Genomic DNA, 24,554 nt, shown 5'->3' on the forward strand with positions numbered 1-24,554 from the left:
CAAACTATAGTGCTAGGCAAGTTCCCGCTAGTTATGCACCTTTTCTCAAAAAATTCCTGGTTCTTCTGTTCAATTAAACCTTCTGGTGTATCTTAGAATGGTGTTATCAAATTCCTTAAGTAATACCTTTGTGACTTAGAGGACTTAGAGTGTCCTAAATTTCTTTTCTTTTTTCTTTTTCTTTTTTTTTTTTCTGAGACGGAGTCTCACTCTGTCACCCAGGCTGGAGTGCAGTGGTGTGATCTTGGTTCACTGCAACCTCCGCCTTCCCAGTTCAAGCAACTATCCTGCCTCAGCCTGCCGAGTAGCTGGGACTACAGGCATGTGCCACCATGCCTGGTTAATTTTTGTATTTTTAGTAGAGACAGGGTTTCACCACATTGGCCAGGCTGGTCTCAAACTCCTGACCTTGTGATCCAGTGATCCACCTGCCTAGACCTCCCAAAGTACTGGAATTACAGACATGAGCCACTGCACCCAGCCAGAGTGTCCTAAATTTCCAAGTCACTCTGGGCAGGAGGGACACCTGTGTAGTGCTAAATCTCTCTGTGTGGGAGCATTGGATGTGTCTCACTTAAGCCTTTTATGCCCAAAAACATTTTGTGCTCTTCTCTATGAAGTTCCTGTCCATTTCTTGTTGGGTTGTTTACTATTTTTGAGTCGCCTATGAACAGGATTTTGTATCTATTTTCCATTGCTTTTTCTGATGAACTACCTCTGATAACCATGCCAGCTGACAGTATAGAACAGTGGTGAGTTCAGAGCCCTTGCAGAAGACTACTTGGGTGCAAATTCTGGGCCACTCACTCATTAGGCAAGACATCTGATCGCTCTGTGCCTCAGGTTTCCTCGTCTGTGAAATGGGCAGATTGGGGATACCTGTTTTAAAAATGGACACACACGAAAGGGATTCTGGCACATAGTTAGCGTCATCCTCCGCTATTGCCTAAACAGGCCCCTCACAGATCCCTGGGGCCCTTCTTGGTGATACAGTGGGTGAGTGATGGGACGTCATTTGTTCCTTCACACTGCCCTGCCAAACTCAGGCGCTTTCCTTAGGAAGCTGAGAGGTCTCCATTGTTGTGGGAAGACCCAGGGACCAGGCTTGGAGCTGGGCTTTAGTCTCTTCCCCTCACCTACCTGCAGAGGGTGCACGGCCTTTCTCTCAAAGCATTTCCATGTGTCTCTGGCTCCAATTTCCTCCCTCCCCAGCCAGTGCCCTCCAAGCATCACACTGTCCCCCAGCCACCCCTGGTGACACTGGTCTGCACCTCCCTCATCACTTCTCGACTTGATGTCCACAGGTTTCTCCCTTCCTTCTTCATAGTCATTTCCAAGTGCAGGAATCTGACGGGCCCTGTGTGTCTCTTCAAGCCAGTCTTTGGCCTGGCCATCCTGGGGTCAGGGGCAGAGGGGTCTGATTTTTAAAAGCTGGCTGGGGAAGCAGCAGATTTCCCAAAGAAGGAAATTTTGGCCACAGTGGGGCATACCCAGTACGTACCTACAAGCATGGACATTTCAGAAGAGTTCCCTTCCCGGCAGGACCCACTATTCACAAGCAGAGATTAAATGTGCATTCAGGAATCACCTAGATCTTTTTTTTTTTTTTTTTTTTTTTTTTTTGAGACAGAGTCTTGCTCTGTCGCCCAGGCTGGAGTGCTGTGGCCGGATCTCAGCTCACTGCAAGCTCCGCCTCCCGGGTTCCCGCCATTCTCCTGCCTCAGCCTCCCGAGTAGCTGGGACTACAGGCGCCCGCCACCTCGCCCGGCTAGTTTTTTGTATTTTTTAGTAGAGACGGGGTTTCACCGTGTTAGCCAGGATGGTCTCGATCTCCTGACCTCGTGATCCGCCCGTCTCGGCCTCCCAAAGTGCTGGGATTACAGGCTTGAGCCACCGCGCCCGGCCACCTAGATCTTATTATTCCTCTTTTCATAGACAGGAACACCATGGTTCTGAGATGTTAGGGGACTTGCCCAGGGTCACAGAGCAGCATTGGACAGAGGCATGTCAACAAACCTGGGCCTTCATCCTCTGGGCTCCTTCCACCTGTGTGCCCGCACCCCACTGTGTGTCTCAGGTAATCTGCATGGACTCTTCATCCCAGAGGAGCTCAGGGCAGGGCCAGGCAGGCAGGCTGGGTCTTGGTTGAAGTATCTATTAGGGAACGATGGAGATGAGTGGGAACAGCATTGAGAAAAAAAAAAAAAAAGTGAATCCAGGTGGAGGGAATGGTCAAGGCAAGGGCTTAAAGGCAGGAGAAAGCAAAGGATGTGTACTGACAGCCAGGGGCACAGTCCTGCCAGGTGTGTTGGGATCCCTCTGGGGAAGCTCAAGTAGTGGGGCCAGATTAGGACACTGGTTCAGAGCAACTGTGATTTGTCTCCCACACTAAACGGTGTGTCTTGTTTTCCATACACCTCCTCATGTTCTCACTGCTTCCCACTGTGAGAAACCTACACACACAGTGCTGGCTACAGCCCCACACCAATCTCAAGCCAGCAGGGTATACTCACTCCACACACCTCTGTCCAGGGAGCCAGTGTTCACTGGTCCTCAGATACAGACCAGTCCTGCTGAAATCTCAGCCTCTTGGTTGGTGGGTCTCACACTGTCTTCTGTGGGATATGGGGTTCCTGAGTGGCTCCAGAGAGGAGGGTCAGGACAGGAAAAGTCTGGAGGGGCCAGTGGCAGGCCCCCAGCCTCCTCTGTGCAGGCTCAGTTCTTGTCTTATGTCATTATCAGGAGTGTTATGTGGGATTCCACTTTAAATAAAGCATTTCAGTGTTCATTAAAAATCAACAACCCAAACTACCTCCTCCCCATCCTTTTTGTTGAACTAGTACCTACTCACACTCCAGTTTTCCCCCAAAACCCCTACACAAAGGGGTCCTTACTTTATACTCTCTGAAAATAGTTGTGCTTACCTTTCATGGAAGTCTTCATAGTTTGGTTATATATATACATACATACATATATATATATATATACACACACACATACATACATACATATATATATATATATATATATATATATATATATATATATATATATAAAAGAGACAAATAGTTTAACATCTGTGTTCCTCATCAGACCAGGCTGCCTGAGTCAAAACCTGGCTCCATCCTTTTCTAATTGAGCATCTTTGGAGAGTCCCTTAACATCTTGGTGCCTTCATCATCTGTAAAAGGGGGTTAATAAGAGCTCCAGCCTCACAGCCTTGTTGCAAAGATACAATGAGATATCAATGAAGGAGCATGGCATAGGGCCTGGTATAGCCTTAATAGAAGTTCAGTGTCATTACCATCATTGCCACCTCCATCACCACCACCACCATCGTCATTATCATCCTTAAGGACAAGATTAGGTCATCGTTGTTTGCTGTTGCATCCTTAGGGCTTAGCACATTATACAACTCACAAAATCCTTGTTAAATGAATGAACGAGAAAATGAATGAATGAATATGTGTATGCTTCTCTGCAAACACAACTGTCTTCCTTCTAAGGAGGCATTCCCTTTGAGTCATTAAGTTGATCCTTCTGACTTATCAGGTGGAAAAACAAAATTTTTCTCCAGGTGAAAACATTTAAATGTAGCTGATGAAGGAATCCCGACGTGGCATGTGTTCTTGGATATTTTGTGGAGATCCTTTATGGGGAACATGTTGAGGTGGTGAGGAAGTGTAATTTTCTTGGTGGAATGTCTAGATTTTTCTTTGTAATTTTTCACGTGCTTGTCACTTTTCCGGACTAACTGGTGGGCACCTTTCCCCAGCTGTCTGCATAGATGCTCACTCATCTGGCTGGTCCTTTGCTCAATGCAGCCCACTTAGGGTGTCGGAAAAAGCACCCAGGAGGGGAGCTAGGAGATATGAGTTGTATGGGGCTTCGGGCAGGTCTTTACCCTTCTGTGGGTCTCAGTTTCCTCATCTAGAGTATGAAAAGATTTAACTAGATGTTTGCTAATAGAGCTCCAAGTTCTAAGGGAAGTGGCTGGTTCGAAGTTAAACAATTTCCAATTCTAGGAAGGTCTCTGGCTTTGTGCTACTCAAGCTTTGCCACTTCCATCATCATTGGGGTTCAGGTGCCCACAGTACCCCAAATCCTCAGAGTGTAGTGACTGGTGTAATATCTCTGCTTATGGAATAAATGCACAACCCAGGCCATAAATCCATGCACAGATAGAGTTTTAATCCTGGATGCTGGATGCAACACTGCAGGAGGAAATGGAGGCCTGCAATTCAGTTCTTCTGCACCAAAGGGTTGGTGGTCAGCCCCTTGACACTGGGAGGAGACCATTCCTCAATCAAGAGTCCCAGGCTTTCACTTTTCCAGATGAACTCTGAAGGGTGACTAGAAAATGTATTTTGTCCCTAGAGCCTCTTAGAGGATCATGGGATGACCCATCGAAGGGGCAGGCAGCCCACAAATGGTGCCCCTGAGCTTTCCACCAGAAAGGAGATACTCCAAGTGCTCCAGCTCGGCCTGCAAATGCAGGGCATTTTGGGGGCAGGGAGGGACAACATTAGCTGTGACATCAAGGAATGTCACTCATATCGTTCTCCTATTTAGTGTTTAGGAGATTTCCCTCAAGTTTCTTAGTGAAATGGACAAAAAGAAATTGCAAGGAATAAGTCCAATAGAAACTGAACTGGAGTGTGTGCAGAGCAGGGAGGCCAGGGTGGGAATCCAGCTCTACCGCGTCTCAGCCTGTCTGAGTCATGGGCCTTCCAGACCCACAGGGAATCAGGGGACTAGGGAACCATTCCCTTCCTTGTAGAGTGTTGCAGGGATTTAAATAATCTTGCATGTAAAAATGTTCAGCACGTGGAAGCTCTGGACATTTAAAAACTCTAACAAAACATGTCTGCCCTAGATACAAAATTCATAAAAAAGAATTTAGAAAAAGAGAAGAGTGTCTTCTACCCCTGATATCATGAGAGAAGTAGACAGATCATGGGGAAGAATAAAATCCAGTGCAGGGGGCCAGGGACGGTGGCTCACACCTGTAATCCCAGCACTTTGGGAGGCAGAGGCAGGCAGATCACAAGATCAGGAGATGGAGACCATCCTGGCAAAAATGGTGAAATCCTATCTCTACTAAAAATATAAAAATCAGCTGGGTGTGGTGATGCATGCCTGTAATCCCAGCTACTCAGGAGGCTGAGGCATGAGAATCGCTTGAACCCAGGAGGTGAAAGTTGCAGTGAGCCAAGATCACAGCCTGGCAACAGAGCGAGACTTCATCTTAAAAATAAAAATTAAAAAAAATTCCAGTGCAGGGGAAGTGGGCTGAACAGAGGCTCCAGAAAGATATGTCAAAATGCCTGGAACCTATAAGTGTGGCCTTACTTGGAAAAGTGTCTTTACAGATGTAGTTAAGCTAAGGATATAGAGATAAAGAGATCCTTCTGGACTATCTGGTTGGCCCTAATCCAGTGCCAAATGTCCTTATAAAAGAAGGACAGAGTGAGATTTGAGGCAGACCCAAGAGAAGGCAATGCTGTCAGGTAGATGATAAAGCCACAAGGCAAAGAATGTCAACTGTGACCAGAAGATGGAAGAGGCAAAGAACGGACTACCCCCAAGAGCCTCCAAAGGGAATGTGGCCCTGCTAACACTTAATTTTGGACTTCTGGCCTCCAGGACTGGGAGAGGATAAGTATCTGTTGTTTTAAGCCACCCAGTTCGTGGTGACTTCTTATAGCAGCCACAGGAAACTAATACAGTAGGTGTGGCCAGACATTCAGCTTTCACCATCAGAAAACAGCACAATCAGCAGCCTAAGCTGACCCTTAATTAAGCTTAGAGGAGGCTCCTACTGGCTGCCACGGCAGAAGAGCTTGAAGGCTGCAACTCCAGCTATGTTCTGGTTTTGACCTCCTAACATCCATTTCCCCCTTCTCCTGGTTTCTGCATTAGTTCTTTTGGAATATTCTCTCTCCTCTTTTGGGTGAGTCTGTAAATCAAGGCCATTTGTATTCCCCTACTAAGAAGCAAGAAGGTGGCACAGTCAACTGGACTCTCTCTGTCTCAGGACATAGAATCTCTAGTGGAAAACAATTCAAGGGCAGTGCCTACAGGACTGTTCGATTTCAGCACCCTAGACCCCATTTTCTAAGTCATTGCTCCAGCCTTCCTATCAACCCAGTGAGTTTTCCACTATAGCTTTTCCATCAATTTCTTTGTTGCCTAAGTCAGTCGCTATTGCTTGTGGAGAAGCAAATTGAGTAGAGGAGAGAGTGGTTCAAAAGGAAAGACCCAGGAATAGTTGGGGCCAGAACACAGAAGACCTGGTGGGCCTAGGGAAGGCATTTAAACTTAATTTTCTAGTTCAAAGGCCAGCAGTCTTCTTCTGTAAGAGGCTATATAGTAACCGTTTTAAACATTCCAGGCCGTAAAGTCCTTAACAACTCCGCTACCCAACGCTGTTGTTTAGTGCAAAAGTAGCCATGGACAGTGTACTGTCCATGGATGAGGCTGTGTTCCAATCAGACTTTATTTATGAGATGAGGAAGCAGGCCAGATTAACCCCCAGGCTGTAATTTGCTAGCCTTGTTCTAGGTAATAGCAGGCCACAGAAGGATTTTAAGCAACAGGTTAATGGATGGCAGTGGGTCGAGAAGGATACCTGTTGGCTGGGTGCGGTGGCTCACGCCTATAATCCTAACACTTTGGGAGGCCGAGGCAGGTAGATTACCAGAGCTTAGGAGTTCAAGACCAGCCTGGGCAACACGGTGAAACCCCGTCTCTACTAAAATACAAAACAAAAATTAGCCGGGCATGGTGGTGTGTGCCTGTAGTCCCAGCTACTCGGGAGGATGAGGCAGGAGAATTGCTTGAACCCAGGAAGCAGAGGTTGCAGTGAGCCTAGATCGCCCACTGCACTCTAGCCTGGGCGACAGAGCAAGGCTCCATCTCTAAAATAAATAAATAAATAAATAAATAAATAAATAAATAAATAAGAAAAAGAGAAGGAAACCTGTTTTAAAAACAACAACAACAACAACAACAACAAAAAACTACTGCAGAAGTCCAGTAAAGTGCTGATGATCCTGGACTTGGGAGGTAGTAGAGGAGATGGATTTGGGAGCTGTTTTAAAGGGAAGCAGCTCAGAAGAATTACTGTTGAGCTTTGCAGCTGTGAAGTGTGGGTCAAACACAAGGTGTAATTATTAGCATTGTCATCTGCATCTTTTTTCTTGTCAAAGGAGCTGGCTAGCCTGGTGGCCACCAGGACCATGCAGTAAGCTTTGCAGAAATTGCCTCTCCAGTTCAAAACACCTACAAAAGCCCAGGCTGCAATTATAAAGCTTCATAGCTGTGCAGCATCCATAAAAGAGGTAATTTTAATATTTGGTTCAACTTCAAAGCAGTAACTTAGAATTATATATACTCCATTAAAATATAATGTTTTTCCCCCAAACTAATCAAATGGCTAAATCAATTGTTGGTGGATTGCCAGTGGCCTGAGGATCAATGGGAATAGAAAATGTATTCTATATTTTCCTTGTTACATAGAGTTAGAGCGCATATTTTATTAATGTTCATCCTTTAGAGACCAGATTTGTGCGTTCGCTAAAATAAACACTACAGTCTTTAGGGCTTGGTTGGATGGAGAGTGCAGAAGTATGAGGGCAAAGAACATTTTGCAAGGAAGTAGCCCCTCCAGAGCCATTGCGTGGTGATGGGAGGTGCCCAGAGCTGGGATCCAGGGACCAGAGTCTTGCATCTACCATTCACGAATTGAATGACTTTGCGATATGTTCTTTCTCGTCTTAGACTCCCATTTGTCAAATGAGAAGTTTGTATATGATCAGTGAAGGCAAAGAGGTTTTGTCCTAATTTAGCTCAATTAGTAGGCACTGCATGGAGCCTTGCATGAGGAAGTATTCTGAAACCATGTCTCAGTTCAGAGGAGAGCATGATGGTTAATTTCATGTGTCAACTTGACTGGGCTAAAGGATGCCCAGAGAGCTGGTAAAACATTATTTCTGGGTGTGTCTGAAGGTGTTTCCAGAAGAGATTAGCATTTGAATCAGTAGACTGGGTAAAGAAGATCTGCTCTCACCACTGTGGGTGGACATCACCTAATCCATTGAGAGCTTGATTGATTAGAACAAAATGGTGGAAAAGGGGCAAATTCTGTTTGAGCCGGGACATTCATGGACATCAGTGCTCCTGGTTCTTGGGCCTTCAGACTTGCACTGAATTACACCACTGGCTTTCCTCGGTCTCATTAATTGCATGAGCCAATTCTCATAATTTCTCTCTCTGCCTCTCTATATATATACATATATAATAAAATACATATTATATATAATGTATATAAATATGTATTATATATTTATATAATGTATATAATTATATAATGTATATAAATATGTATTGTATATTTATATAATATAAAAATATGTATTATATATTTACATGTTATATATTATATATAAATATGTATTATACATATTTATATATAATGTATATAAATAGTTAACATATATTGTATATAAATATATACATTAGTTGTGTTTCTCTGGAGAACCCTAATAAAGAGGGTTTGCCGTGAATCTCTGCCATGTGCGTAGGTGAAATGGGCAAAGCATCCTGCATACCAGGTGTCTGTGATCTCTGCACTGAGTGGAGGTCTCTTCTGTTCTAACAGACTGAGAGAGGATCTATTTGTCTGGTCCCGTGGTCTCCTCCATGACTTGTAGGTTCTTCTCAGGCCCTCCATGGATGTCCTCTTACTCTTCTGTATGGCCTGCCTTGGTTGGATTGGGCCTTCTTGAGGATAATAGAGGTCATGCTCTGTGCCCAATAGGCCAGTTGCCAAATATCAGTGATACTTACTGCACATCAGGAGCTGCAGATGCAGAGGGTCATCAGCCATAACTGTGCCCTTCTGGGAGCAGAGACTGTGAAGGAGGTATTCAACTTAAAGAAGGACCAACAACTAATATAAAGTACTAAGTCAACCTGTGTCTCCCTGAATTTTCCATCTGCACCAGGGAGAAGCTCATCCACACAGTGCTTATTTTCCTCTTCCCTTGGTGAACTCTTAACCCCCCTCTTGGCAATTACACAAACTTCACAGGTTGCTGGTTTTCTCTTCCTCTCCTTTTTTTTCACTGGGCCTTTATTGGCTGTCAGAAGGGAAAAATTGGTTCGGCCACTGTGTATGGGGGAGACATAACATATCTTTTATATAACCTGTTTTTTTAATTGCAAAAGTAATCCAAGTTCATTGCATAAAATTCAGAGAAGTAAAATTTTAAAAGTAAAAGCTCTCTAATACTATATGAGACTACCACTGTTGATATTTTATATTATAAGGAATTCTTTCATTTGCCATGTGCAAGTAAAGAAAACTTGACTCAAACCAGTTTAAGATAAAAGAGAATGTAGGCCGGGCGCGGTGGCTCATGTCTGTAGTCCCAACACCTTGGGAGGCTGAGTCAGGTGAATCACCTGAGGTCAGGAGTTTGAGACCAGCCTGACTAACATGGTGAAACTCCCGTTTCTACTAAAAATACAAAAATTATCTGGACATAGTGGCAGGTGCCTGTAGTCCCAGCTACTCAGGAAGATGAGGCAGGAGAATTGCTTGAACTCGGTAGGTGGAGGTTACAGTGAGCTGAGATCACACTATTGCACTCCAGCCTGGGTGACAGCGCAAGACTCCATCTCAAAAAAAAAAGAAAAAAAAAGAGACAGAGAGAGAGACTATATGAGGTCATAGGATTAAAATGTTCAGAAGAAGTCTATGATGTGGCCCCGGCTATTCCTGGGCCCTCTTTTTGCACTACTGTCTCTGTTCAGTTTGCTCCAACTACAATGTTAGCCTTCTTGTTCCTCTAACACCCGAAGCGCAGGGCTGCCACAGGGCCTCTGCTCTCCCTCTACTGGAAAGCTCATTCAGCACACTGATGCATGGCTGACTCTTTCCCTTCATTCAGGTCTTAATGAACACATCGTATCCTCTGAGTGGCCTTTCTCACCCATCTAACGATGTCTGATCAGGTCCCTCTCTCACTAAATGCTCTTTCACTTTCTTCACAGTGAAAGTGACTATAAAATTTATTTTCTAAGCTAGAAGACTTTTGAGTGTGAAATGTGTGCTATTGGTAATTATGCCAGGACAGTGGGCATATTCAGGAGACACGTGGACACTCTATCCATGGAGTCACTTTCTATACGTGTTCCTTGTCTCTCTCCCACACAGTGTAGTCCCTGAGAGTAGAGGCTACACTTGGGTGCCAGGAATGGCACGGGGCACTTTGAGCATGGAAGCTCTCTGAATTTGCACAGCAGCTCTGTCAGGAAAGTTCTGTCTCACTGCTGACCAGCAACTGAGGCAGGTGCTCAGCTAGAAAGTGGTAGTGTTGATCCAGCATGAACACTCTTGACCACTCCACGGGCCTCTCACACATATATGAACACAACTGACCCTGAAAGTCAGAAGTAGAGATCAGTGGGTGACAGAAACTCCATTTTACAGATGAGGCAACTGAGGCTCAGTTTGTTCAAAGACCTTCCTTGAAGGAGCTTGAACTGAGGTCTTCAGCCAATGGCTCTAGCTCCTCTCACTTGCCTCTTCCTGAGTTTTCAGGTTCCTTCCTTCTACCTTGACAGTCCACACATCTTTACTGGTGTCAGTAATCTTCCAGAGGAAGGATGAAGAGCCTCTGCCGTGAACCACCAGAAGCAAGGCTGGAGCCAGAAGGAGCCAGTTGGCAAGCACTTTTGCTTGTTATAATAGCAAACCCAGCCTGAGGCAGAGCATCTCCAGTAGAGCCCAGAACATGAGCCTGCCTCCCAGTCGACTTCAGGGCCAGGAGTAGAATGAGCAAGTCTTGCACAGATAGTCCTCGAATATTACATATTCATAGGTCATGGGGTATTCTGGCTGCATCTCTGTCCACAAGCCCCAACCTGTGAAGTGGGAAGGAGTGGGGGATAGGGATGGTGAGGAGGAGGGAGTGAGCCATGACTACACACCACTACTGAGCCATGGCTACATGCTGGGTATACACTCAGGATGCAACAGCCCTAGCACACAGGTGCTATTATTGTCGTCATTTCACAGATATGGAAACTGAGGCTCAGAGATAATATGTGATTTGCCCAAGGCCACATGATCAGCAACTAGTACAACCTCCCAAGACTTTGCTGTGAATGATTCCATGATATTTCACCAAAGCAGAAAGAGACAAGATAGGTGGCTGGCTAGGGGCAGGGGGAGAGGGATTAGAAGGGAGTTGACGAGACAGTGTCTGTAGCCATCATTTGTGATCCATCCTGGTAGGTTATTTGAAGACATGGGGCAGATGTGGTCTGCCAAACAAGCTTATATCTGGATGGTTCCAAGGTCCAAGTAGTCTGTGAAGACAGGATATGAGGAACACATGGCTTATAAGGGAAGAGGAGAGGTCTTCAGTTGCTTTCCTACTCACCACATATTGCAGAATCCTGTTAGGAGTCAGTCAGCAGTCATCTCAGTGAGGCTGAAGGCCTGGGGTCAGGCTGCTGAAGGTTCTGGTGGTTCTGTTCACCTTGCCCTATAGCCTGGCTCCCATGACTGTCTAGACTGGGAATGTTGGTGTGTTGGATATTCACATCTCTCGATGGGCTCTTCTCCCCAACTAGGCTGTCAGCTCTGTGGGGACAAAGATGGAGAAGGTCCCACCAGCTGGTCTCCCTGAGTGCCTCACACAGCACTGGCATCATAGGTGTTCAGGACAGGCAGCTACTTTTGATGACAAAAACAATTCTGTCTCACCAGATGTTCATCCCATCATGAAGCACACGTAGGTCCATGGTCCCATTTGATGCACACAAACAAATAACCCTGCAAGGAAGGAATTTATTTTCCTTCTAGATCATCTTCCTTCTGAGACACTGTGAGCTGACCCTGCAGCTAAACTCCATCCCCAGCCCTTGGTGCAGGAATTGAGGCCTCTCCCAGGGGCTGGGATAGGAAGGGGCCTCTCTGTAGAGCCTCAGCCCAGTCCCTGCCTTGCTGTGCATCTTGCAGAGACTTGCACCGTTCCCCCTCCCCAATCTCTGCTCCATCACAACGCCTCTGCAGCCTGGCCTTAATAGGATGACTTTCATCCTCATTCAGATACATATTGTATTGGCTGGGAAACATCAAAGGGGCCCTGTCGTTACATATTCTATTTCTGAGAGGAGAAAAGCAGCCCCTTGCTTTATTAACGTGGCAAATGTTGACTCTTGTAATGAAAAATGCACAAACGCCAGGCAATTTTTGATGAATAGGTAATACAGAGGAAGACCCCAAATGGGGAGAATTAATTTCTCTTCGGTGCCTCTGCTGCAGAGATGTGGAGTCCCCATGTGAGGCCACCTATCCTATCCTCAGGCCTATGGGGGCCTTGAGGCCCTGGATCCCCAGCCGTGGGCCCAGTCAGGATACATTAAATATGACTGTTAAGATGGGGGTTCCAGCAAACCTCTCTTGATTCCAGGACAGCATAAAAATCTCAGGAACTAATTATCAGAGTGCTCAGTGTTTTACAGCCATTATCCCATAAGCACCCCATGAACTGAGTACAACTATCCTTATTTTCCATGAGGGGAAACTGAGGTCACAATTATTTTAATAAGTTACTCCAGCATAAGCCAGCAGATTTTGAACCTGGAGCCCACTCCTGGGAGGGCCGCCGGAATAGACATTCACGTTTGAAAGCTTAAGAATATGAATGTCTTAAGATGCCGTTTAACTTAAGTTGTGCCTTCTGTGCACAACTGCGCAGATGTTGTGATGCAGGAAAACCTTTGTGATGGTCTTTCTTCCTCATCTCTGGGCCAAACAGTACTCAGCACCCAGTACCCAGCAATACATGTTTATTGACTCAGGAAGACAGATCTTGCCCAACCGACTGAACTCAGTGTCTGGAGGTGTTTTCCAACACCAACAATGAATTGTTCATTCCCTGTGGACACCAACTGGTTGCCCTATACTTCAATTCAATTCTGACGCTATTTACCTGGAGTCAGCACCAGCTCTCCCAAGTGAAGGGACTCAGTCCCTTAAGGCTGCCCCCACTTCAGATGCCAATTGCAAATGCCAGGTTTCCACCTGTACTTCTGACAGGCTATAAATTGGGGTTCCTACAGCTTCCTCCTCTAGGGTCTCCATCCTAAATCGCCTCATTAGCATAAACTCAGGTGTGATCAAAAAAGGCTCATTATGAATAACAAAGGATGTTCTCATCACTCAAAAAATTCCAAGGGTTTTAGGAGCTCTGTGCCAGAAACTGAGGACAAAGAGCAAGTAGATTTTTTCTTACGCCCCATGAGGGATAATGGACAACCAAGAAATGAGATGGGGAGAGGCAACATGATCAGAACTGCAGATGCAGGAGGGGACGGGGCTGGTAATATTAATCACTACTGTTTGCTGGGCACCTACTAACCAGGTTCTCTGCTGGGCACTTTATGGGAGTTTTCTCATTTAATCATTACAATGAACTGTGATACAAATGGTCTTATCCCATTTTATAGATGAGGAACACAAGTCTCAGAGGGCATGAGCTGCCCCAGTTTTCACAGCTAGGGAGAGGCAAAGCCCCTGTTAAGCTCCTGATGAATCAGTTTTGGAAGCCTGGTGGGACTGGAATGGGGACTGGTGGGGCTGGTGATCAAGCTTTTCAGACAGCATATGGCCATGGCAGCTGACCCCACAGCCAGGCTTCCCTCTGGAGTCCTTTGCACTGCCCTTTCACGACCTCCAGGACCGGAGCCCCTGTGTCCCCAGCCCTCCCAACCACAGCCACCTGACTTACCTGCTTTGGAGGAAAATCGTCCTTGATCCATTGCTTATGGGTCTCCGGTTACCAGACAAAGTGGGCCTGTGTCTCTAGGGAGGTCCTTCGGCCTCACCTGCTGGGCACAGAGGCTCAAGAAAGCTCATCAGCATGCCGCCCCTCCAACCACTCTGGGAAAATGGGTTCTGTGGCCAGAGACGTTTGGAGACAGCAAGAACTGGCACTTGAAGGTCACTTCTGTGTCTGCCAAGTTGTAAGGTCAGAAAACCCTCCTGACTGGGTTTAGGCCAGTGTTTCCCAAACTCCGTGGGCCCAGAATCATCTTCTTACCTAGAATAGAAGCCGAGTGTAGAACGGGCATCCCAGAGGACGTGCTGGGGACCCACTGGCAAGGACAGATGGTTGAGCCACGTGACTGGAGACTTGGCTGTGCCCTGCTGTGGCCTTGCCTCTTTTCAGAATGTGTGGCCTTGGCCTGCCCCATTGCCTCTCTGCCTCAGTTTTCCTCTGAAAACTAAAAGCCTTAGGCTACATCAGCATTTCCCTTAATAGTAGTTTCTTGGTAGCATAAATGTGATGATTTTAGGAGGTACATGCATGAACAATTTTTGCTTGAATAGTCATATTTGTTTTAAGGTATATTTGGAAAAAATACAACTAAGACATTGTATCTGTGATTTCACATATACAATTATAGTCAGGTAAAAACATGTGATCTATTCAGGGAAAAAAAAACATCAAAGTGAGTAAAAAGGTAGACATCACAGAAATGTACAAATGCCTCAGTTCTGGGATGGCACTCTCCTCAACGATCTCTGAAACTCTCCTCGCTCTTCACTCCAGTGAATATTCACTAGCTGTTGTGCATGCAAGCCTCTGCAGGCTGATTCAACTTTGCTGAGTGTGATAATTTCTCTTCCATCTCATATCAGGAGCTCTCCCAGAAGCCTCTTCTGTAAGAACCAGTTAATGTGAGAGCGCTGGTGAAGAGCCAAGCAAGTGGAGCTCTCATATCGGTTCTGCCACTTTCCCGCCCAGTTTGAGCCTTCGCTTTCCTGAATGCAAAGTGCAAGCAACCACAGCCTTGTCTTCTGGGGTTGTTGCAAGGTACCAGGATCCCCAGTCGTGGCGAGCATGGACTGTGAAGGGTGGTGCAAACACAAAGGCTTCTGGTGATTCATTTCTCCATTTAAGGCTTCCTGGAACTCCCTGGACCAGCAGAGCTGCTCTAAGGTTGGAGGCCTAGGTGCACTTCTCTATCGATGGGCTTGTTCCTGCATCTCACTATGGCAAGGGTCCTGGACCAGTCCTCAGAAAAGCTCACCTTTAGGCCAATCGCATCTCCTTTTGAGGCCCAATGCTACACAGCAGAAATGCTCTATGTGTTCATTCTTACTGTTAACAGTGACTACAGCCTGCATCGTTGTTTCTTCCCACATAGCAGTATTCTATAAGATGGGCCAGGACCTGGCAATTCAGCCTCCTAAATGAGTTACTGATATATGGTGGTTGTAGTGTCTAGGATAGAGAGAGGTAGATCTGGGAAGTCAGCAAAGGAAAGGGCAAAGGAAGTGGGGATGGCTTATAAAGCATAATAATATTTAATATTTATTAACTATATATTATGCTAAGTACTTCATTTTATTTAATTCTTACAACTGCTCTATAGTTTGCCATTTTATAGATGAAGAAATTAAGTTTTTGGTAGAGAAAATAACTTGTCAAAGATTGCACAGCAAGGACATAGTTGCCTTAGCTATCACTACATAACAGAGAATCATAATGATCCCAGGTTTGGCTGCAGCTTGGCTCATCTAGGCTGGGCTCAGCTGGGCTTGGATCCAGGCCTTGGGTGTGGTTCAGATCTGATCTACGTGCATCTCCTTTTGGGACCAGTGGGCTCCCCAGTGTATGTACCTATGACAATGACAGGAGAGCAATAAGGCAAAGCCCAACCACAGAAGCACATTTCAAGCCTCGGCCTGCATCACAATGGCTAACATCACATTGACCAAAGCAAGTTACATGGCTAAGCTCAGAGTTAAAGGGATGAGATAGTGTATTTTGCCCATTGTGGCTGGGGAGGGAGTGAATACTTGCTGCTAGTCAAAGGCCTCTTCTTCCACAGTGATAGAGTTAGGGTTAAGACCATGATTTTCATCATGACATCATCCTACCTCCACTGCCATATCCTAGCATGTGGACAGTTGCCCTGGCTCATGACAGTCCACATTTCCAGCCCGTCTTGGCGTGCCTCCTCTAAGTGTGCTGGACCACTCATAGCGTGTGCTGAGTGTCACGCAGCCTCTGCACTCACATCTTCAGCCCCAAACCTTCCCCTGGATCTCGAGCTACTCCTCTCACTGCAGCTTGGGTACAGACAACCCTCTGTCCAGCTCTGCCATTCTGCAGTCTCCCCCTTCCTGACTCAGCTCCTGGTTTGAGCACACGCTTCCACCTTCCTAGATATGGCCTGAGCTCTTTCGAGATTCTGGTACCCACCTACCTCCTCCTATGCACATGGGAAGCTGATGTTCCTGGCTTATCACAGCAAGCTGTCATGTATAGTTGTGTAGGATGTGCATTGCACAAAGGACCGCAGTTGGGGGCAAAACCCCATCCATATACTGCACACCAAACTATGTACCTCAGCATGGAGCTACATCTGCCCAGAGGAAGGGGGCTGTTTCCTTCATACAAGGTGACATTTGCTAGCCAAGCAATGCAATAGCTACTTGTTCGTGAGGGTGGCTTTGTATACTGCATTTCTTTTTTTTTTTTTTTTCTGAGATGGAGTCTTACTCTGTTGCCCAGGTTGGAGAGCAGCGATCTTGGCTCACTGCAACCTCTGCCTGCTAGGTTCAAACGATTCTCGTGCATTAGCTTCCCAGGTAACTGGGATTATAGGCACCCACCACCACGTCCAGCTAACTTTTGTCATTTTTTTTAGTAGAGATGGGGTTTCACCATGTTGGCCAGGCTGGTCTTGAACTCCTGACCTCAAGTGACCCTTCTGCCTCGGCCTCCCAAAGTGCTAGGATTAGAAGCATAAGCCACCATGCTCAGACTAGACTGTTGACAAAGATGTAATATAGGCCAGCATTCGCCCAACCACACCAGAGTTTTAGAAGACTCCACTTCAAGTTCTGGTTTGCATCATCTTTGAGACCTAGAAAAAGAAGGCTGACTTTGCTCAACTGCCTCTGTTTCCTTGAAAGTCATCCCAGTTATAACAAGAAGGATGGACCACACAGTGGGGCCCCTGGCCTTTAATGGGAAAAGCAGAAAGCAGGGCCTAGGCCTCTCTGACTTTGAAAGTAAAAGCCAACGCTGCAGCCTAATCATTGTCCTGGCCCAAGAATGATGCTTGAGTTCCCTCCACTCAGAGAACTCAGATTCAAGAGGACAGAGAGAGAAAAAGAGAGAGGGAGAGAGCGAGAAAGAGAGAGAGAGAGAGCGAAAGAGAGAGAGAGAGAGAAAGAGAGAGAGAGAGAGAGAGGAGAGAGGACGGAGAATGAAGTTTCTTTTCCAGGAAGCTTGCAAGTTTTCATGGCATTCCTGTTGCTTCTGCTGCTGCTGCTAATTGGAATAATTCAAGAGCTTTATTTATTTATTATTGAGTTTTTTGGACTCTGAATTCAAAGATTCAAGTTCCCTCCTTCTCTCTCACACATTCTTTCCCTCCTCTCTTATCCTTCCCCTAATATTTGTTACAGTTGCATTTTTCAAACCGTTTACTGTCTAGAGGATAAGTGGAGTGACACAGCTCATAATGTGCAGATAAATGGGAACTAAGCTCGTCAGCTCAAGTGGAATGAATTACTGTCGCCGGTGAAATGCAGTGATGGAGAGCAGTGGCCCAGGGAGGCGGGAGGGCTCCAAGCAGGTACCGTGCTGGAGTGGCCAGAATAACACTTACCATGATTTATCAAAGAGCACTTGAAAGCTCCTCAGAGGCTTTCAATAGGCATAAAAAGAGGCTTCGTGGCACTCGGGCACTGGCAGAACAGAGCGATTAGCAAGCTCAAATGCCTGACCCCATGTGCAGCTTCCGAATGAGAGAAGCCGGAAATCTTCAAAGGCACTCGAAGAAGCTGGCCAAGTAGGGGCAGTTCCAGGGGAGGGGACTTGGAGCCAAGAAGCTTCCTTGGATGAGGCAAGCCAGGGGCTTCAGGAACCAATGGGGAAGGGGACACAGAGACAGGGTGCAGGAGTCTGGGGGTGTTAAGCTGGGCAAACAGGGAACAGCCCATGAGAGGGAGATGAGTCCATCAAGGAGGCACTGCAGAGAGAGGCCACATCAAAACACTAGGTCCGTGGTCTACCTGCTGGCACCACACAGAGTCATCTAGAAAAATCTCCCTGCCCCAGGTTTTCTCCCCTATTTGCTTGATGCAATACCTTAAACACCTCAGTAGAGATGATGCCTGTTGGGTAAGCAGAGCCTTAACCCAGCATGCTTTTTGAAATAAAAATTCTGGCCAGGTATAGTGGCTCAAGCCTATAATCCCAGCACTTTGGGAGACCGAGGTGAGAGGAACCCTTGAGGACAGGAGTTCGAAACCATCTTAGTCAACATAGCGAGACCCCATCTCTACAAAAGAAAATTTTTAAAATTAACTGGGCATGGTGGTGCACACCTCTAGTCCCAGCTACTGGGGAGGCTGAGGCAGGAGAATCACAAGTCCAGTAGTTAGAGGCTGCAGTGAGCCATGATCACGCCACTGCACTCCAGCCTGGGTGACAGAGCAAGACCATGACTCAAAATAATAATAATAATAAAATAAAAATTCCCATGAGAGACACAGCATAGTCATTGAAGCCACATGTAGTGAATCCTAGGTAATGTTAGGGAGCGACTGCAACTTCCTTTCTTTCCCACAGCCTGATGCTCATCTCACTAGTGAAGGATGTCTTAACCTTGGTTATATGGACATTTGGGATGGGATAATTGTTGGGGACAGGGCGCACTGTGCACTGTAAGATGTTTACAGCATTCCCTGGTCTCTGTCAACTAGATGCCTATAACACTGCCTTTTCTCCACTTTGCCCGAAGTCATGACAATGAAAAATATTTCCAGTCTGGGTGCCGTGGGTCATGCCTGTAATCCCAACACTTTGGAAGGCTGAGACAGGAGGATTGCTTGAGGCCAGGAGTTTGAGACCAGCCTGAGCAACATAGCAAGACCCTGCCTCTATGAAAAACTAAAAAATTAGCCAGGCATGATGGTGTGTTCCTGTAGCCCCAGCTACTCGGGAGGCCAAGGTGGAAAGATCGCTTGAGCCCAGGAATTCAAGGCTACAGTGAGCTGTGATCACATCCCTGCACTCCAGCCCGGGTGACAGAGAGAAACCCTGTCTCCAGAAAAAAAAAGTTTCCAGATATTGTTAAATGTATGTCACTCCCATCCCCAGTGCTCCAGTGTAATACCTCTCAGATTGGGAAAGTATGCTGGATGTTGGAATTATCTGTTATGGACATACTTCTCCAGTTTAAATTTTTCAATTTTTTTTTTTTTTTTTTTTTTTTGAGATGGAGTCTCACTCTGTTGCCCAGGCTGGAGTGCAGTGGTGCGATCTCGGCTCACTGCAAGCTCTGCCTCCTGGGTTCACACTATTCTCCTGCCTCAGCCTCCCGAGTAGCTGGGACTACAGGCGCCTGCCACCACGCCCGGCTAATTTTTTTGCATTTTTAGTAGAGATGGATTTTCACCATGTTAGCCAGGATGGTCTCGATCTCCTGACCTCATGATCCGCCCGTCTCGGCCTCCCAAAGTGCTGGGATTACAGGCATGAGCCACCACGCCCAGCCAGGTTTCAACTTCTTATGGAACCCATTAGATGTGTACATGCTTATCCTTCTTCCCAACTCTCCTCCTCTGCAATTGTTAGGGGTTGAGTTATATCCCCTCAAAATTCATATGTTGAGGTTCTAACCCCATGTACCTCCCTATATTGGAGACAGGGTCTCTACATAGGTAACCAAGTTAAAATGAGGTCATTATTGTGAACCTCATCCAGTATGACTGGGATCCTTATAAAAAGGGAAAGTTGGATATAGACAGGCATGCACACAGGTAGAATGCCAGGTGAAGATGAAGGCAGAGATCAGGAACACAAAGGTGGCCAGCAAACTACCAGAGAAGCCCTCAGAAGGAACCACTGCCAACACCTTGATCTCAGATTATCAGCCTCTAAAACTGTAAGGCAATAAATTCCTGTTGCTTAAGCCACCCGGTCTTCAGAAGATCCTTCCAGCAACCCTAGCAAACTAATACTCTACTGATCATTTTTTCAGTCTTATTATTCTTTTGTCTAAGTTTAATAACATGTACACTCTCTTCTGTATCCATAATTTCCACAATTCTTTAGTCTTAGTTATATATTGAAACGGGTCAATCACCCACACCAGGCTTTTCTATGACAACTTCTCACTCCAGAATTCTTTACTTTGATTCATCTCTAGGTTGGCTGAATTCCATTGTTTCTTTCATTTTGTTTTTTGTTTTGTTTTGTTTTGTTTTTTGCCAAGAAGGATCTGTAGGCCCTATATAACTTAAATTCTTGCACACTTAGGGATGTGTGCTATCTTTACACTTCAAGGGCAATTCTGCTAAGTATAGATTTCAGGGTCTTATTTTTTTCTTATCAGAACATCATAAACTTTGCTCTCTTGTTGGCCAGGCACAGTGGCTCACGACTGTAATCCCAGCACTTTGGGAGGCCGAGACGGGTGGATCACGAGGTCAGGAGATCGAGGCCATCCTGGCTAACACGGTGAAACCCCGTATCTACTAAAAATATAAAAAATTAGTCGGGCGTGGTGGCAGGCACCTGTAGTCCCAGCTACTCAGGAGGCTGAGGCAGGAGAATGGTGTGAACCTGGGAGGTGGAGCTTGCAGTGAGCCGAGATCGTGCCACTGCACTCCAGCCTGGGCAACAGAGCGAGGCTCCGTCTCAAAAAAAAAAAATAAATAAATAAAATAAAAATAAAAATAAATTGCTCCCTTGTCTTTTGAATTGAAAATTGGTATGGATACATTTGAGGCCAGCCCAATTTTTCCCCTTGTACTCGACTTTCTTCCCTCTACACCCTACATGTCAGATCTCCATATGATTTTTCTTTTCTTGGAAGTTTGAGAGCCTCTGCAAGACAACCCTTAATTCTGTGTAATTTTCCTATGCCCATTCAATGTGCAGTTCAAGTCTTTATTTCACAGATATTTTGGAGGAATGTATGTCCTCCTTGCTCTGATCATTATTTCGAGTCCATCGTTTGTGTGTCTGTTTGATATCTTTTGTCTTTTATGTCTACCATCTTCTCATTTTTATATGTAAATTTTTTATTCTCTTCCATTTCACTTTTATGATTTTCTCTAATCTCTTTGCTACTTCCCTGGCTGACTTTCCCATCCTGTTTATTCTTGCTGGTTTTTGCTGCTTTCAATGCAGCACTCAACTCTGTAAATCTTTTCCTTTCTCATCCATTTCTCTCCTAGGCTTTGTTAACATGCTTTTCATCAACTCTCTGAGATTTTTGTAGAAAGACCATATTGTCTACAGTTTCTTTGAGCCCATAGATAACCATTTGTCCACCTCTTATTCTGTTATGTTGGGTAATTTTTCTTGTGGTATATGATCGTTAGCTGCTTTTGCTTGAATTTCTTTCCCTGTTTCTTTTTGTTTGTTTTTTTTTCCAGTGTAAATACATAGGTCCTAGGCTGACTGTTCCCTGACCATTCCTCTCCTTTAGGTGGGATACTTATTTGCTGTTATATATCTGGACAGTTATAATGTGGGGTGAGGGGACTGGAGTGGGGGTCAGAGAGTGGCTAGAGAAGCCCCTACTTTGTTCAGAGTTGTGATCACAGGTACTTTCTCACCAAATGTATTTCCTGTACTCAAAGGCATGTGGCCCCTCAGTTTTTCATACTGGAGAAGCTGATGTCACTCTGTCTCAGGCCCCCTGCACTGAGCCCAGAGGTCACTGCACCCTCACCGTTCACCACAGCCCACCTCCCATGGTCTCACTGAGTGAGGAATTTAGATTTCAGATAAGAGAACTACCTTTCCCCATGATTTCTTCCCTTCTGCTCTGTGGAGTCAAACAGACCTGCACAGCTGTGCCTCTGCTTCTCTCTGAACATTCCATCCTCATTTCTGGCCCCTCTAAATTAAGACAGAAGTCTTTCAGGAGGGTAAACCTTATTTCCAGGGAAAGCAGATCTTGCTTCAAGTCTGATGAGGGCCCTACCAGCTCTCTTCACCTGCCATGCTTTGTTCCAGATACAAGAGAGACCATCCAGCAATGGAGACATCTCCCAGCTCCCTCAAAAGTAAAGTTTATTTCAATCTTTACTTATTTGTGTTTGTTGTATGTAGATTTTAAGGGAGAGGAGCAGAGAAAAAATGATTTTATCTTTAGCTAGAAGTCTGTGCTCACTTAAAATGTCATTACTATTATGATAACATGTAACTCTAATTATTACAAAATTATATTCACTTTTTAAAACAGGCAAAAGCATAGAGAGGAAATCTGTACTCCCATCACCCTGATAACATCTGAGGCCTCTCTTCCCAGGCTGGATAGGACCCTAGATATGGCAGCAGGGGACGGGGAGAAAACCAGCCCCAGGTGCTCCAGCAGGATGCCATCGGTGCCCCGTGGTAAGGGGAAAATGAATATTTTCATGCCTAGAAAAGGCACAGAAAGTGTAGCAAATAAGAATAATTTAGAATAAGAACAAGAACGTGGCAGGTACTGCGTGAATCCTTCTACATACATGAAATAAATCAATTGCCACGATGATCCTATGAAGTACACCCTATTATTGTCATTCCTACATGAGAGATGAAGCGACCCAGGCTCAGCAGTGAGGTGATGGGCACAGCTAGGAAGTGGCAGGGAGCACAGGGATTTGGATGCTGGGCCCAGCCCTTGGCAAAGCACTTTGCCCATCATAGGTGCTAAGCACTATTTGTTAATTTCATTGAAAGTTAAATCCCTTCCTCACTAGGAGGAGCTGGAGGTAGGACTTTTGGTTTAGGAATAACAATTACAGCTCACAACCATTAGGATAGCTACTGTATAAAAACAAAACAGAAAATAGCAAGTGTTGGTGAGGATGTGGAGAAATTGGAGCACTTGTGCACTGTTGGTGAGAATGTAAAATAAGCTGCAGTGGAAAACACAGAATTACCATATGACCCAGCAATTCTACTTCTGGGAAAATGCAAGAGATTTGAAAGCAGGGTCTCAAAGAGATAGCTGTCTACCCATGTTCCTAGTAGCATTCTTCACAATGCCCAAAAGGCGGAAGCAGCCCAAGTGTCCATCAATGGCTGAGTGGATCAACAAGATGTGGGATATCCATACAATCAAACATTATTCATCTTTAGAAAGGAAAAATTCTGACACATGCTAAAACATTGATGAACCTTAAGGACATTATGCCAAATGAAATAAGTCATTCACATAAGGACAAATGCTATGTAATTCCACTTGTACAGGGTGCCTAGGGTACTCAAATTCATAGAGCCAGAAAGTAGAATAGAGGTTACCAAGGACTGGTTGTGAGGAGGAGACATGTGAAGTTAATGTTTAATGGGTACAGACTTTTAGTTTTACAAGATGGAAGATGTTCTCTGGGTGGAAGGTGATTATGGCTGCACACAATGAGACTATACTTAATGCCACTGAACTGCACACTTAAATTGGCTATGGTGCATTTCATGTTCCGTAAATTTTACTACATTTTAAAAACTCAGAAAAGAAGACAAATGAAATCAATGATTGGAGAGAAACTGAAGAGAAAGGACATGGAGCGGAGCTGGAAGGCTGCTGGACACCTCCAAGGATGCCGCAGGCACCTGCTAGATGTTTGGCTCCAGATTAGCTGCAGAAGTGTCCAACCCCTCCCTGCTCTCTTAGGGCTCCCAGGACAGCTGCAAAATCCCAATGAATGACCTAGGAGCCATCAGGAGACAAAACCAGCAGAATATGATAATGGAGCTTCAATGGAAGGGGCAGGATTGGGTAGGCAGTTTTTCAGAGACAAAATGCCCTGTGGCTGAAATTTAGACAGACATGCCTGGAAGAATGAGAAAGGATTCAAATCCATTTAGTTTTCTTGAGGACTCACTAGGCACCCTGTGGTACATTGCAAGTGTCATATGTGAGGTTCATTGCCATCCACGCCCACTGGGAGGGGAACTGCACTCGCAGCAGGACCTGGCTTTGTTTCCTACTATACCCAGAATTGCCTCCTGTGTTTATTACCCATGCTCTTATTTATTCGTTTATTCATAAGAGATTCATTCATTCATTCACTCATTCATTCATTCACTCATTCATTCATTCATTCATCATCCATGTATACATGAAGGCAGTGGGTGAAAGAGAGCACTTAACCCTATGTAGACCTCGTCTTAGGTTTGGGAAGCAAAGCAGACACAGCTCCTCTCCTGCAGAAGCTAACACTGTCAGTGGGAGATGCAGGCATTTATCAGGTAATCACACAAAGACATCTAAATTGCAACAGAGACAAGGGTCGTGCAGAAGAGTCCCATGGCACAGAGAGAGCCCTAAGTGGAAGGGATGATTTGTCTGCTCAGGCTACAGAAAAACCTTCCCTGAGGAGATGATGTTTGAGCCAAAAACTGAAGAATAAGCAGAGAAAGAAACATCCTGATGGAAGAACAAGTGTGTGCAAAGGCCCTGTGGTAAGAGGGAACTTAAAGGGTCAAGAAAATAAAAGACAAGTG

Source organism: Theropithecus gelada, chromosome 20 (genome assembly GCF_003255815.1).
Source record: "Theropithecus gelada isolate Dixy chromosome 20, Tgel_1.0, whole genome shotgun sequence".
NCBI lineage: Eukaryota > Metazoa > Chordata > Mammalia > Primates > Cercopithecidae > Theropithecus > Theropithecus gelada.